We start from the raw sequence: 11935 nt of genomic DNA on the forward strand, positions 1-11935 counted from the left end.
GTTATAACCTAGGGTGACACAGAACTAGCTCCAATTCATCAATATAATGTAGGCATGTATTCTGAATATAGTCATACATGCTTATGGAAAAGAACTTGCATGCCATCTTTTATCCCCTTTTAATAGAGAACCGGACCAAAGCATTAGCACTTAGTGAATACATGAACTCTTCAAACTAAGGTAATCACTGGAAAGAATCCCAATTATTGTCACGTTGGGGTATGCAGATCATAACTTGTAATAGGTGTCTACGACTTGCAAGATAGGATCAATAACACAAATATATTCATGAAAACATAATAGGTTCAGATCTGAAATCATGGCACTCGGGCCCTAGTGACAAGCATTAAGCATAGCAAAGTATAAGCAACATAAATCTCACGACATAGTGGATACTAGGGATCAAACCCTAACAAAACTAACTCGATTACATGAAAAATCTCATCCAACCATCACCGTCCAGCAAGCCTACGATGGAATTACTCATGCACGGCGGTGAGCATCATGAAATTGGTGATGGAGGAAGGTTGATGATGATGATGACGACGAATCCCCCTCTCTGGAGCCCCGAACGGACTCCAGATCTGCGGCAGCTCCGTATTGTAAAATGCGATGAATCGTTCTCTCTGATTTTTTTCTCCTCGAACATGAATATGTAGAATTGGAGTTGAGGTCGGTGGAGGTCCATGGGAACCACAAGGTAGGGGGTAGGGCGCGCCCTCCACCCTTGTGGACAGCAGGTGGGTCCCCTCTGGTTGATTCTTTCACCAATATTTTATTTATTCCAAAAATATTCTTCGTAAATTTTCAGGTCATTTGGAGAACTTTTATTTCTGCACAAAAATAACACGAATGCAATTCTGCTGAAAACAACATCAACCCGTGTTAGTTCCATTCAAAACATCCAAATTAGAGTCCAAAACACGGGCAAAAGATTTTGGAAAAGTAGATACGATGGAGACGTATCAACTTCCCCAAGCTTAACCCGTTGCTTGTCCTCAAGCAATTCAGTTGACAAACTGAAAGTGATAAAGAAAAAACTTATACAAACTCTGTTTGATCTTGTTGTTGCAAATATGTAAAGCCAGAATTTAGGTTTTCAGCAAGATTATGAACTAACCATATGCACAATAACATTTAGGTCTCACATTTACTCATGTCAGTGACATAATCAACTAGCGAGTAATAATGATAAATCTCAGATGACAACACTTTTTCAAAACAATCATAATATGATATAACAGAATGGTATCTCGCTAGCCCTTTCTGAGACCGCAAAACATAAATCCAGAGCACCCTTGAAGATCAAGGACTGACTAGACATTGTAATCCATGGTAAAAGAGATCCAGTCACAGTCATACTCAACATCAATTAATAACAATGCATACAAATGACAATGGTGCTCTCTAACTGGTGCTTTTTATAAGAGGATGATGACTTAGCAATAAAACTAAATAGATAGGCCCTTCATAGAGGGAATCAGGGATTTGTAGAGGTGCCAGAGCTCAAGCTTTTGAAACAGAGATGGATAAAATTTTGAGCGGTATGCTTTCATTGTCAACATAAAAACAAAGAGATATCGGTATCTTCCATGCTAAATACATTATAGGCGGTTCACAAACAGAATGGTACAGTTTTTACTGCCCCTCCACCAAGAAACACATTCCATGGCTGATCCAAAACAACGGGTACCGTCCATACAAACAACAGTCTTCGGGGAGTTTAGTTGAAATTATATTTTGATTTGATTTGAGCATGGAACTGGGCATCCCGAATACCAGCCACTTTCTCGTGAATGACAAGTGAATCAACACTCATCGTGAGAATAACCCACCTGGCATGGAAGATACTGACAACCCCCAGTCGCTACATGAGCGATCCGGGCATACAAAACAGATTATTATTTGAAGGTTTAGAGTTTGGCACATGCAAGATTACTAGGAACGGCAGGTAAATACCACATATAGGTAGGTATAGTGGACTCATATGGAACAACTTGGGGCTTATGGAAGTGGATGCACAAGCAATATTCCCGCTTAGTACAAGTGAAGGCTAGTAAAAGATTGAGGATCGACCAACTAGAGAGCGAAAACAGTCATAAATATGCATTGAGATTAACCAACATTGAGTGCAAGCATCAGTAGGATATAAATCACCACGAACATAAATATCGTGGAGTCTATGTTGATTTTGTTTCAACTACATGTGTGAACATGTGCCAAGTCAAGCCACTCGGATCATTCAAAGGAGGATACCATCATATCATGCTACATCACAACCATTTTAAAAGCATGTTGGCACGCAAGGTAAACCATTATAAACTCCTAAATAATTAAGCATGGCCTGAGTAACTATAATCTCTAATTTTCATTGCAAACATGTTTCGCTCATAATGAGCTGAATCAAGAACGATGAACTAATCATATTTACAAAACCAAAATAGGTCGAGTTCGTACCAGCTTTTCTCCATCTCAATCATTTCCTCATATATCGTCTTTATTGCCTTTCACTTGCACGACCGAATGATGTGAATAATAATAAGTGTGCACGTGCATTGGACTAAGCTGGAATCTGCAAACAGTTTATCCAAAGCAGAAGACAAGGTAATATGGGCTCTTTGTTAGATCAACAATAATGCATATGAGAGCCACTCAACATTTTCATCGTGGTCTTCTCCTCTCGACCCAAAGAAGAGAAAAAAGAACTTCAAAGAAACACACTGAAATATTTTTAGAGTTTTTTTTTCTGAAGGAAGTAAAACAAGAACGAGAAAAACTATTTACACGGGAAAGCTCCCAACAAGCAAAAGAATAACGAGAAATATTTTTGGGTTTTCTTTTACTACTACTAAATAAACATGGAAAGGAAACTAAAAAGAAGCTACAACTAATTTTTTTGTATTTTCTCAAAGTTTTTCAAACACACAAGAATAAAGAGAAAAAAGAAATAAACTAACATGGATAATACAATGAAAAAGTATGAACACCGACAACTGAAATTAGTGTGTGATCATGAATATAATGTCGGTGAGAAATACGTACTCCCCCAAGCTTAGGCTTTTGGCCTAAGTTGTTCTATGCCCATTGTCGGGGAAATGACACCTATGGGATCACTGGAATCCCTTCTACGGTTGGCAGGCACGGGGTTGTGAGAAGAGCAGGTTTTGGAGCTAGCACAAAGATCGTTTACCAAGGTTCAGGCCGCGAGGATGCGTAATACCCTAGTCTTGCTTTGGTGTGTATTTCAGAGTGTTCTTGAGCTCTCGAACTAGCTACGGTGGCTGCCTAGTTCCAATGAGCCGAATCCCTCTCCTGGTCGCCTCGGGCCTCCTTTTATAGGCAAAAGGGGTCGCCATAGAGGCACACAGGAGGTGGAAAGGTCTACAGTGCGCGAGCTTATCGCCCGGCGTTACGGGACAAAGCACATTTAATGCGCTACCCAGGTTTCCATTAGCTTTATTGGGGACGGGAACGAGGCCCGTCCCGTCCGTCGCCGCTCCGCCTCGCTTCGACACTCGCCCAGGCCAGCGATCGTGCAGCGCCATGTAGGCAGGCAGGCTGCTGAGGTGGCGCAGTGGTGGAGCCTTCACGGAGATCTGCATGCCACCATGCAGGTGCTTGCTGGGTCGGTGTAGAGGTCACTCGTCGCCACGCAGGTGCCTGCCCAACTGGTTGAGCTAGCAGTTGCATGGGGACGGCGATGGAGTCTTAGCTGGTGCGGGCCTGGCTGTGGCCCCGCTGATGCCCTCGGCAAGGGTCTTGCCGGGGGCCCGGCAAGGGTCTTGCCATGGCGTCGTGGTCGTCCCCGGCAAGGACCTTGCCGGGGGTCTTGTGGATTTCCTCGGCTAGGATCCCACCGAGGGTCGCCGTCTTCTGGTCCTCATCTGATCCTATGTATTTATGATCTTGACAAAGATCTGCATGCCACCATGGAGGTGCCTCCCGAGACCTGGTTCCAATATAGTTGTCGACGGCGTTTGGAACCCTTGGGCTCAAGGGTGGCTCGCTCTGCTAGTGTTGGGCAAGTTGCCCCGGCAAAGCTCTTGCCGGGGCCGCGGAGGTCGTCCCGGCAAGGGCCTTGCCGGGGGAGTCCACCTCGCCCTCTTGCTCTTTGGTGTTTCTGGTCTTGGCGTTGCCTTGTTCGTCCTGTGCTTCGGTTTCTCTCCGGCTTCCTTCCTCTGCCCGGCTATCTGCGGCTGCCGCGCGCGGCTCTGACTGCCCGTGCACAAGTAAATGGGTCAAAAGGAGAGCCCCTACTTTTTTACACCGACAGGAGCCCCCGGGTCTGGGCCACACATAAGTGCGACGCGTTGTTGGGCCAGGCCCAAAACGGTGCGCGGGCAGGTGGGGCGGATTTTACCGCAGTAACTTTTCGTCCGCTGCGCTTCCCCACGACCTGCATTGAACGCGCGACGTGGAGGGTCGTACGTGACGTGGGGGTCATGCGTGGGGCGGTTCCCGCACGCATGCGTCACATCGTGGTTAATGGGAAAAGAGGCGGCCCGTGCCTTCCTCGTAAAAAGGAATAACCGCAGGTGCGCTGCTCATTTACCCCCTGTGCCTTCTCCAATCTTTGAACCGCCGTCCCCTTCTTCCTCCCTCTCTAGCTTTTTCCCCCTTTCACTGCCGCCGCGCCTTTGTCTTCCTCAACCGCCATGGCGCCCAAAACCAGCGGAGGCAAGGGGGTGGCCAAGGAATTCGGGGAGAAGGAGCCGCCGGAGAGCGGGTTGGCGGTGCGGCGGACGCAGCATACCTACTTTTCGTTGACAGTCGATGCGGTCGAACTCCTGGACTACTTCAAGCACCTGTGGGGGTGCAAGACAGGGAGCGAGACGGCGGGGCCACATGTGTCATCCCCGCTGCCTTCGCTGAAGCCGGCCCGAATCGGTACCCATTTTTCGTCGATTACTTCTCCTGCGGACTCTGTCCCCCTTTCTCCGATTTCTTCAACGAAGTCATGCACACCTATGGCTTCCGCCTTCTGGATTTTACTCCGAATGCTGTGGCGTGCATGGCCCTTTTCACTCATCTCTGCGAGGGCTTCGCCCGAGTGCATCCCAACACGACGCTCTTACGCCACTACTTCTTCCCACGCATCCAAAAGGGGGGCGCCATTTCAGGTTGCGTCGCCTGGATCCCTAGGACCCAGGAGAAAGAGACATATCCGGATGGCGCCCAGAAGGAGAGGTGGGAGGAGTGGCGGGGCCGGTGGTGCTGGATTGAAGAGAAAGATCCACCGGACTTTTGTCGGGTCCGCCACGCGCCGCCGGTCCACGGAAACGACTAGAGCGACGTTGATGTCAACGACAAGAAGCTCACGGTCGCCACCACCAGGATTCTTCGTCTCACCGAGGCCGGGCTCACCTTCGAGATGATCGGGGCGGATTTCATCCGCCGCCGAATCGCTCCGCTGCACAACAAGGGGAGGCCGGCCTGGCTCTTCACGAATGCGGCCGACATCATGAGGCTTCACCCCGGCCTGGACCACAACCTCACGGTGATGGGGCATGCCCACTTCTGCCAGTGGCTCTTCCAGCTCGACGTGAACCGTGACGGCAAGGTCGAGCGGTTCGGCAAGGCCGTGCAGTCAGCCGCGAAGGCCGGCAAGGTCACCAAGGGGCCCTTGTTTGGGTTGCCGGCAGGGGTGGTCCCGCTGAGCAACAACTTGCGCCGAAACGACATCATCGCCATGATGCCAGAGTTCAACGCGCATGGCCTCGTCCCAACTTGGGCCGAGCTGCCGGCGGATGAGGTGCAGGAGTTTTTTGACACCTTGGAGGAGTAGTACATGCGCGCCGAACCGCGGGTCGTCCAGGACACCACCCAGGCGGAGCTGGACTACATCGTCGCTAGGGCAGCGGAGGCGGAGCTCGCCAAGGAGGTCGGCAGCGCCAGCGGCGTGGAGGACAAGGCCGTGGCGGCCGCAGAGGAAAAGAAGCTTGCCCAGTGGGCGGAGTCCACTGGGGAGGCCAGCAGCACCGGCACCGGGGACCCCTCTCATCGAGGATGTGGTCGACGAGTCGTCGTCGGAGGAGGCCATGGCTGTCGATACCCCAGCCACGGGGAGAGGGCGAGTCCTGCGGCGGGCCAGCTCCGGCGAGCCGGTCCGGCCCGACAGGGCTGCGCAACCACAGCAAACCCAGGAGGGGTTCGTGTGCCAGACAAGAGCCGCGGCGGCGAGGAAGTTGGTGAAGGTTGAGGTGGCGAAGAAGAAAGCAACTGCCTCTTCTTCATCCAAGCGTGTTCGGACTCCACCTTCTTCCCCTCCTCCGGCAGATGTCGACGCGGAGGTTGTTTTCGACTTTGGGTCCCTCAGCCCGAGGAGGAAGAGGAAGGCAGCAGAAGAGGAGGTGGAGGATGAGTGAGTATCTTGTTTCCTTTTGTCATCTCCGTCTCCTCAATCCATGCCGCTTATCTTGATCTGTTCTTCTTCTTTGTAGGGATGCGGAGACACTGGCCCAGAGGGTGAAGAGGGCCAGGGCTTCGGCGAGCGGCCAACCCCCGGCAGGTACTTCCGGTACACCGCTGGTGGTGTTGAGCAGCCCGGACAGCAGCCCCCGGCACAGCCCCCAGCGTAAGTTCATCACTCACCCCTTGTCAACGTCTGTTGGGGGAATGATCTCTTGGTGCTAACCTTGTCGTGGTTGCAGGAGGAGGACAGCAGCAGCAGGAGCCACTGGGGCTACCCCCAACACGCCGCCCCCATCGACCACGTCACCCCGAGGGGCGTCCCCGGCAAGGGCGCCAAGCACCGAGCCCATGCACACGGAGGAGGAGGCGAACTCGGGCGCTGGTGGCTTCGCCTCGGCGCCAAATGTTGGCGGCGAGGGGACCTCTGCTTCCCAGCCCGGCACGGGTAAGTCACTCGCCTTCTGGCCCTGTTCCTTTTTCTCTTCTTTCTGAATCTTGGTCTTGGCTTCGCCTCATTCCCTTCTCGGCATCCAGATCCTTCCTCGGCGGATCCGGAGGATATAGACACCGTCATCGAGGATGTCGCCAAGGATGCCGCGGCGGAGGCCGAGAAGATCGCCACCGAGGAGGCCAACAAGGGGCCCTCCGGGGAGTCCGGCAAGGCTGCTGCCGAGGAGGCCGGCAAGGGGCCTGCCGAGGAGGCCGGCAAGGCCGCTGCCGAGGAGGAGGTGGTTGACGACCAACCTTCCTCCTCTGCTGCCTCTGGCTCAGGCAGGTACCTGAGGGTGAGTGATGACCTGTTCGTCCACCTCCCAGGGACGGCGAGCACCGGGGATCCCGTCGAAGGGGAGAAGTTCGATGATGAAGTGCTCGCCGCCGCCGGGCTTGAGGAAGTTGACGAGCCGAGCACCGGTGGCGGCAGTTCCCAGGAAGAGTGACTCCTCCAGGCCATGGGCGCAAACTTCCAGAAGCTCCGGGCGCTTCACCGCGCTCACCTGGACAAGGCCAAGTCTAGGATGGCGGTGGTGGACAAGGCGGAGGCGGACCTCGAGAAGTGCATCGCCGAGGCGCAGGCTTGGTTCCGCCAGGCCCACAAGGACCTGAAGGCTGCCCAGGACGCGCTGGCTGAGTGTGACCTGGTGCTCGTCATGAAGCAGGCCGACATCAAGAAGGCCTAGGAACTGGCGAAGTAGGAGGCCACTCAGGCCGAGGCTGCTCGGCACCAGTAGCAGGCTGCGCTAAACTCCCAGGAGGAGGACCTTGCCGTGCGGGAGGTGAGGCTCGCCGCAACACTCCGTGGCAAGGATGAGGAGGTGGAGAAGCTTGTTGTGCAGTGGACCCAGGAGCTGGAGCAGAGGCACAAGGAGGCACTCGATGCCCAGGCTCTGGCTCACGCCGGCAAGGTAAAAGAGCTGGAGGTGGAGCGGGATGGGCTGAAGGATCAGGCTCTGAAGCTAGCCGAGGGGAAGGACACGCTCAATGGTGCCCTGGTGGAGGCGCAGGGCGTAGTCCTCGGCAAGGCTGAGCGGCTCTCCAAGGCCAACGACTCCATCAAAGACCTGAAGCTAAAGCTGGAGGGTCTTGAGAAGATGCTTTCGAAGGCCAAGGCCCGGCAGGAGACCCTGGCCAGGGATCTGGAGGCCGAGAAGCAGCAGCGGAAGAACAAAGCCGCCAACCACAAGGACTTTGTGGAGGGCGAGAACCACTGGATCGGCCGGCTTGAAGACGTCACCGGTAGGATCACCACGCAGCTGGCCACCATGGGGATCCCAAATGTGAGGTACACCCCGGAGCGCAACACGAGCCCAAATGCCAAGCTGACCCTGTTCTTCGAGGGTGTTCTCGGAGCCCTGGAGCATTTCCGCTCCACCAGGGTGACTTTCCTGGTCAATGAGGCCTGGAGGCTTTGCCGGGGCGCCATGACCAAGGTTCTCACCAAGGTGGCATACTGGAACCCCTCCCTCGACTTCGACGCTGTGCTGGAGAGCTTGCCGGAGGATGTGGACCTCGTGCCACTCAGGGAGCGTATCGAGCCCGTCATCAGCGGCGTCGATGGAATCCAGAGGGTAGAGGGCCAGCGCCAGGACTAGGCACCCTGTTTCTTATCGCTGCTGCAAGTTCATTACCAAGACAATTTTTATCTCTAGTTAGAACCGGAGCAACAATTGATGTAATATAACTCTGCAACAGTTTTGATATCATGCATGTTACTTTCCTGTTCAATCCCCCCTTTGTATGTTCACCCTACGTTAATCAGGTAGGCTTGCCGGCGCGTAAACCCAGGGCGCGACACTTCGAGGACGGATCCCAGTGGCCTGCCGGGTGTGCTTGCTGCCAGGCGAACCACCTTACCACTCTCAACGCGGCCGCTCGAATTGTCGAGCTTGACTCGAGTCAGAATCGAGAGTGTTGCCAATTGCGGAAGGCTACTGTGCCGTTCTCAACGCGGTTGCTTAAGCTGTTGAGCAGACTCGAAATAGAGTAAGGGCGTTGCCAATAGCGGAATGGCCCCATTGCGTGCAGGTTTTCCATACAAAGGACGAGATCTCCGAGGGGAATAACCTTATATAAAAAGGAAATATTTAAAGTTCGGCATGACTTAGCTTTCCTGTCGCCGCACTGGCACCGTTCTCTTTGCCGTCTTCTTCTTTAGAGGCCATGGCCATGAGGAATTGCTAAGCTGGCTGCTAAACCAGATTCTCACAACTGCGCCCCCTACCTGGCGCGCCAAAGATGTCGGGGAAACGACACCTATGGGATCACTGGAATCCCTTCTACGGTTGGCGGGCGCGGGGTTGTGCGAAGAGCAGGTTTAGGAGCTAGCAGAAAGATCGTTTACCCAGGTTCAGGCCGCGAGGATGTGTAATACCCTAGTCTTGCTTTGGTGTGTATTTCAGAGTGTTCTTGAGCTCTCGAACTAGCTACGGTGGCTGCCTATGGGGTCAGCACAGTGGCACACAGGAGGTGGAAAGGTCTATAGTGTGCGAGCTTATCGCCCGGCGTTACGGGACAAAGCGCATTAAATGTGCTACCCAGGTGTCCATTAGCTTTATCGGGGACGGGAACGAGGCCCGTCCCGTCCGTCGCCGCTCCGCCTCGCTTTGACACGTGCCCAGGCCAGTGATGCGTGCAGTGCCATGTAGGCAGGCAGGCTGCTGAGGTGGCGCGGTGGTGGAGCCTTCACGAAGATCTGCATGCCACCACGCAGGTGCTTGCTGGGTTGGTGTAGAGGTCGCTTGTCGCCACGCAGGTGCTTGCCCAGCTGGTTGAGCTACCAGTTGCATGGTGACGGCGGAGTTTTGGCTGGTGCGGGCCTGGCTGTGGCGCGGCCCCTCGGCAAGGGTCTTGCTGGGGGCCCGGCAAGGGTCTTGCCATGGCGTCGTGGTCGTCCCCGGCAAGGACCTTGCCGGGGGTCTTGTGGATTTCCTCGGCTAGGATCCCGCCGAGGGTCGCCGTCTTCTGGTCCTCATCTGATCCTGTGTATTTATGATCTTGACAAAGATCTGCATGCCACCACGGAGGTGCCTCCCGAGCCCTGGTTCCAATATAGTTGTCGACGGCGTTTGGAACCCTTGGGCTCAAGGGTGGCTCGCTCTGCTAGTGTTGGGCAAGTTGCCCCGGCAAAGCTCTTGCCGGGGCCGTGGAGGTCGTCCCGGCAAGGGCCTTGCTCGGGGAGTCCACCTCACCCTCTTGCTCTTTGGTGTTTCTAGTCTTGGCATTGCCTTGTTCGTCCTGTGCTTCGGTTTCTCTCCGGCTTCCTTCCTCTGCCCGGCTATGTGCGGCCGCGGCGCGTGGCTCTGACTGCCCATGCACAATTAAAGGGGTCAAAAGGAGAGCCCCTACTTTTGTACACCAACACACATAGATCAAAGTAACCCTCTCCTGGGTGCTGAGGAGGATCTTGGGGGTTCCACTGGTTACCGAGCTCCTGTGGTGTGTTCTCAGTGCCAGAAATTCTTAAATATTCTATAAAAAATCATACTAAATTTTCAGGGCATTTGGAGAACTTTTATTTTTGGGACATTTTTTATTGCACAGATAATTTAGAAAATAGACGAATAATACTATTTTTGCTTTATTCTTCTAAAAAACAGAAAGTAAAAAGGTAGGTACGAAAAGTTGTGCTCTCTAAATTCATCCATCTCATGCCCATCAAAAGGAATCCATTAACAAGGTTGATCAAGTCTTATTAACAAACCTCTTCTGAGTGACATGAAACCGAAGAACTTTCGAATAACACTAGGTTACCTCAACGGGGATATGCATGTCCCCAACAATATGAATGCCATATTTCTTTTTGATAGTAGGAAGAGGGAATTCAAAACCTCCAATAGCAATAGTCAAAAAATTTCCAATATAATTGATACTATTCACTTAAGGTTGTTCCTTCGGAAAGTGTACTGTATGCTGATTACCATTAACATGAAAAGTGACATTGCCCTTGTTGAAATCTATAACAGCCCTTGCAGTATTCAAAAAGGGTCTACCAAGGTGCAACAAACCCCGGGTCTGTTGCCCAGACTGTGCACAGGCACGAGAACAAGATTGCAGCACCAAGGTTGTTTCGGAGCACATTGGATTAGTTCTTCGAAGGACCAATATGCAGCACAAGAGGACCAAGACTAGCCAGAGGAGCAAGATATTGCTAAGGAAGAGAAACCTTCCTTGCCGGGCAGGCAAGCCTGGCGAGGATGGGGGTACCCCCGGAAGCAAGCCATCGGGTCGTCCCGGCAGGCCTGCCATGGCTTTCAGAGGCCGAACCACCTCACCGCAGCACCTCATCATGACGCACGTCATCGATCGATGCGGTGTCAAGCTCCAAAGTGACTAAGTGGCTGTTATTCGCCATATGGCAGCCACTTCCTACAGAAAATACCTCCAAGCGACACTCGTCCTGCGATATGTTGATCAAGCAAGCCCGAAGCTGGCAAAACAGCCCAGCAGGGCCTGCCAGGGGAGCTGAGACGTGACGTTAAGCGGTGCATTTAATGCACTCTATCAGCCTACAGAGTTAGGTATGATAGCACCGTTTGCTATCTAATCAGTGCATAATGACTGATTTGCCACTGTGGTGACCCCTTTATCTATAAAAGGAGGCCCAAGGCAACCGTAGAAAGGGTTGGCTAAACCATTCCCTCACACACTCATACGCGTGTAGCCGCTCTCGCCCTGAGGCAACCCTGCAGGGCAAGTGCGCTGCGTTCACCACCATTTTTCCACCATCTATCCACCAAAGCAGGGGTAGGGTTTTACGCCTCACGGCGGCCTGAACCTGGGTAAAAACTGCCAGTGTGATCTCTGTCGTGCTGTTCCTTGCTCCTCTACTCTTTGTGCAACATGCCATCACCCCGCCGAACCAGCAAGGGGCTCTTGGTCCCATAGGTGGTCGTTGTTTCCCGTGACATCTTTGGCGCGCCAGGTAGGGGGATCACTTGCGTGAACCTGAAAGCGTGAGCAGCGCATCATCTTCATCGACATCTTCATCATCAACGGCTCCATCGACTATGGCGCCCAAGAAGAAACC

Source organism: Aegilops tauschii, chromosome 2 (assembly GCF_002575655.3).
Source record: "Aegilops tauschii subsp. strangulata cultivar AL8/78 chromosome 2, Aet v6.0, whole genome shotgun sequence".
Classification (NCBI taxonomy): domain Eukaryota; kingdom Viridiplantae; phylum Streptophyta; class Magnoliopsida; order Poales; family Poaceae; genus Aegilops; species Aegilops tauschii.